Source organism: Hemibagrus wyckioides, linkage group LG29, assembly GCF_019097595.1.
Source record: "Hemibagrus wyckioides isolate EC202008001 linkage group LG29, SWU_Hwy_1.0, whole genome shotgun sequence".
In the NCBI taxonomy this organism is placed as follows: Eukaryota; Metazoa; Chordata; class Actinopteri; order Siluriformes; family Bagridae; genus Hemibagrus; species Hemibagrus wyckioides.
The window spans coordinates 236792-242500 of NC_080738.1; positions in this window are offsets into that span (position 1 = coordinate 236792).

The following is a 5709-nucleotide window of genomic DNA, read 5'->3' on the forward strand; positions in this document are numbered from 1 at the left end:
GAGAACAGAGAGAATACAGAGAACACAGAGAATACAGAGAATACAGAGAACACAGAGAATACAGAGAACACAGAGAATACAGAGAACACAGAGAATACAGAGAATACAGAGAACACAGAGAATACAGAGAACAGACAATGCAGAGAACACAGAGAACACAAAGAACACAGAGAATAGAGAGAGCAGACAATACAGAGAATACAGAGAACACAGAGAATACAGAGAACACAGAGAATAGAGAGAATACAGAGAATACAGAGAACACAGAGAATAGAGAGAATACAGAATACAGAGAATACAGACAATACAGAGAACACAGAGAATACAGAGAACACAGAGAACACAGAGAATACATAGAACACAGAGAACACAGAGAATACAGAGAATACAGAGAACACAGAGAACACAGAGAATACAGAGAACACAGAGAATACAGAGAACACAAAGAACACAGAGAATACAGAGATCAGACAATACAGAGAATACAGAGAACACAAAGAACACAGAGAATACAGAGAATACAGAACACAGAGAATACAGAGAATACAGAGAACACAGAGAACACAGAGAATACAGAGAATACAGAGAACACAGAGAACACAGAGAACACAGAGAATACAGAGAACACAGAGAACACAAAGAACACAGAGAATACAGAGAATACAGAATACAGGGAGCAGACAATACAGAGAACACAGAGAACACAGAGAACACAAAGAACACAGAGAACAGAGAATACAGAGAGCAGAGAATACAGAGAACACAGAGAATACAGAGAATACAGAATACAGGGAGCAGACAATACAGAGAACACAGAGAACACAGAGAACACAAAGAACACAGAGAACAGAGAATACAGAGAGCAGACAATACAGAGAACAGAGAATACAGAGAACAGACAATACAGAGAATAGAGAATACAGAGAACACAGAGAATACAGAGAGCAGACAATACAGAGAACAGAGAATACAGAGAACACAGAGAATACAGAGAGCAGACAATACAGAGAATAGAGAATACAGAGAATACAGAGAACACAGAGAATACAGAGAATACAGAATGCAGAGAATACAGAGAACACAGAGAATACAGAGAATACAGAATACAGAGAGCAGACAATACAGAGAATAGAGAATACAGAGAATACAGAGAACAGAGAATACAGAGAATGCAGAGAATACAGAGAGCAGACAATACAGAGAATAGAGAATACAGAGAATACAGAGAACACAGAGAATACAGAGAATAGAGAATACAGAGAATACAGAGAACACAGAGAATACAGAGAATAGAGAATACAGAGAATACAGAGAACAGAGAATACAGAGAATGCAGAGAGCAGACAATACAGAGAATAGAGAATACAGAGAATACAGAGAACAGAGAATACAGAGAACACAGAGAATACAGAGAATACAGAATACAGAGAGCAGACAATACAGAGAGCAGAGAATACAGAGAATGCAGAGAGCAGACAATACAGAGAATAGAGAATACAGAGAATACAGAGAGCAGACAATACAGAGAACACAGAGAATACAGAGAGCAGACAAAACAGAGAACAGAGAATACAGAGAACACAGAGAATACAGAGAGCAGACAATACAGAGAATAGAGAATACAGAGAATACAGAGAGCAGACAATACAGAGAACGCAGAGAACACAAAGAACACAGAGAACACAGAGAATACAGAGAGCAGACAATACAGAGAACACAGAGAATACAGGGAGCAGACAATACAGAGAACACAGAGAATACAGAGAACACAGAGAATACAGAGAGCAGACAATACAGAGAACACAAAGAATACAGGGAGCAGACAATACAGAGAACACAGAGAATACAGGGAGCAGACAATACAGAGAACACAGAGAATACAGAGAACACAGAGAATACAGAGAACACAGAGAATACAGAGAGCAGACAATACAGAGAACACAGAGAATACAGAGAGCAGACAATACAGAGAATAGAGAATACAGAGAACACAGAGAACAGAGAATACAGAGAACACAGAGAATACAGAGAATACAGAGAACACAGAGAATAGAGAGAATACAGAGAATACAGAGAATACAGAGAACACAGAGAACACAGAGAATAGAGAGAATACAGAATACAGAGATCAGACAATACAGTGAATACAGAGAACAAAAAGAATACAGAGAATACAGAATACAGAAAGCAGACAATACAGAGAACACAGAGAATACAGACAATACAGAGAACACAGAGAACACAGAGAACACAGAGAATACATAGAAAACAGAGAATACAGAGAATACAGAGAACACAGAGAATACAGAGAACACAGAGAACACAGAGAATACAGAGAACACAGAGAACACAGAGAACACAGAGAATACAGAGAACACAGAGAACACAGAGAATACAGAGAATACAGAACACAGAGAATACAGAGAACACAGAGAACACAGAGAACACAGAGAATACAGAGAACAGACAATACAGAGAACAGAGAATACAGAGAGCAGACAATACAGAGAACAGAGAATACAGGGAACACAGAGAATACAGAATACAGGGAGCAGACAATACAGAGAACACAGAGAACACAAAGAACACAGAGAACAGAGAATACAGAGAGCAGACAATACAGAGAACAGAGAATACAGAGAACAGACAATACAGAGAATAGAGAATACAGAGAACACAGAGAATACAGAGAGCAGACAATACAGAGAATAGAGAATACAGAGAATACAGAGAGCAGACAATACAGAGAATAGAGAAAATACAGAGAATACAGAATACAGAGAGCAGAGAATACAGAGAACACAGAACACAGAGAATACAGAATACAGAGAATACAGAGAACACAGAGAACACAGAGAATAGAGAGAATACAGAATACAGAGAGCAGACAATACAGAGAATAGAGAATACAGAGAATACAGAGAATAGACAATACAGAGAATAGAGAATACAGACAATACAGAGAATAGAGAATACAGAGAACACAGAGAATACAGAGAGCAGACAATACAGAGAACAGAGAATACAGAGAACAGAAAATACAGAGAGCAGACAATACAGAGAACAGAGAATACAGAGAATGCAGAGAATACAGAGAACACAGAGAACACAGAGAGCAGACAATACAGAGAATAGAGAACACAGAGAATACAGAGAATACAGAGAACACAGAGAACACAGAGAGCAGACAATACAGAGAATAGAGAACACAGAGAATACAGAGAGCAAACAATTCAGAGAATAGAGAATACAGAGAATACAGAGAGCAGACAATACAGAGAACACAGAGAACACAGAGAATACAGAGAGCAGACAATACAGAGAATACAGAGAATACAGAGAGCAGACAATACAGAGAACGCAGAGAACACAAAGAACACAGAGAACACAGAGAATACAGAGAGCAGACAACACAGAGAATCCAGAGAATACAGAGAACAGAGAATACAGAGAGCACAAAGAACACAGAATACAGAGAGCACAAAGAACACAGAGAATACAGAGAGCACAAAGAACACAGAGAATACAGAGAATACAGAGAGCACAAAGAACACAGAGAATACAGAGAGCACAAAGAACACAGAGAATACAGAGAGCACAAAGAACACAGAATACAGAGAGCACAAAGAACACATAGAATACAGAGAGCACAAAGAACACAGAGAATACAGAGAGCACAAAGAACACAGAATACAGAGAGCACAAAGAACACAGAATACAGAGAGCACAAAGAACACATAGAATACAGAGAGCACAAAGAATACAGAGAATACAGACAATACAGAGAATACAGAGAACACAGAGAACAAAGAGAATACAGAGAACACAGAGAATACAGAGAATACAGAGAATACAGAGAACACAGAGAACACAGAGAATACAGAGATCAGACAATACAGAGAACACAGAGAATACAGAGAATACAGAGAATACAGAGAACACAGAATACAGAGATCAGACAATACAGAGAATACAGAGAACACAGAGAATACAGAGAACACAGAGAATACAGAGAATACAGAGAACACAGAGAACACAGAGAATACAGAGAATACAGAGAATACAGAGAACACAGAGAATACAGAGAACACAGAGAATACAGAGAATACAGAATACAGAGAGCAGACAATACAGAGAATACAGAGAACACAAAGAACACAAAGAACACAAAGAACACAGAGAATACAGAGAACACAGAGAACACAGAGAACACAAAGAACACAGAGAATACAGAGAACAGACAATACAGAGAATACAGGGAACACAGAGAATACAGAGAGCAGAGAATACAGAGAATACAGAATACAGGGAGCAGACAATACAGAGAATAGAGAATACAGAGAATACAGAGAGCAGACAATACAGAGAATAGAGAAAATACAGAGAATACAGAATACAGAGAGCAGAGAATACAGAGAACACAGAACACAGAGAATACAGAATACAGAGAATACAGAGAACACAGAGAACACAGAGAATAGAGAGAATACAGAATACAGAGAGCAGACAATACAGAGAATAGAGAATACAGAGAATACAGAGAATAGACAACACAGAGAATAGAGAATACAGACAATACAGAGAATAGAAAATACAGAGAACACAGAGAATACAGAGAGCAGACAATACAGAGAACAGAGAATACAGAGAACAGAGAATACAGAGAGCAGACAATACAGAGAACAGAGAATACAGAGAATTCAGAGAATAGAGAATACAGAGAATGCAGAGAATACAGAGAACACAGAGAACACAGAGAGCAGACAATACAGAGAATAGAGAACACAGAGAATACAGAGAATACAGAGAACACAGAGAACACAGAGAGCAGACAATACAGAGAATAGAGAACACAGAGAATACAGAGAGCAAACAATTCAGAGAATAGAGAATACAGAGAATACAGAGAGCAGACAATACAGAGAACACAGAGAACACAGAGAATACAGAGAGCAGACAATACAGAGAATACAGAGAATACAGAGAGCAGACAATACAGAGAACGCAGAGAACACAAAGAACACAGAGAACACAGAGAATACAGAGAGCAGACAACACAGAGAATCCAGAGAATACAGAGAACAGAGAATACAGAGAGCACAAAGAACACAGAATACAGAGAGCACAAAGAACACATAGAATACAGAGAGCACAAAGAACACAGAGAATACAGAGAGCACAAAGAACACAGACAATACAGAGAGCACAAAGAACACAGACAATACAGAGAGCACAAAGAACACAGACAATACAGAGAGCACAAAGAACACAGACAATACAGAGAGCACAAAGAACACATAGAATACAGAGAGCACAAAGAACACAGACAATACAGAGAGCACAAAGAACACAGACAATACAGAGAGCACAAAGAACACATAGAATACAGAGAGCACAAAGAACACAGACAATACAGAGAGCACAAAGAACACAGACAATACAGAGAGCACAAAGAACACAGAATACAGAGAGCACAAAGAACACAGAATACAGAGAGCACAAAGAACACAGAGAATACAGAGAGCACAAAGAACACAGAGAATACAGAGAATACAGAGAGCACAAAGAACACAGAGAATACAGAGAGCACAAAGAACACAGAGAATACAGAGAGCACAAAGAACACAGAATACAGAGAGCACAAAGAACACATAGAATACAGAGAGCACAAAGAACACAGAGAATACAGAGAGCACAAAGAACACAGAA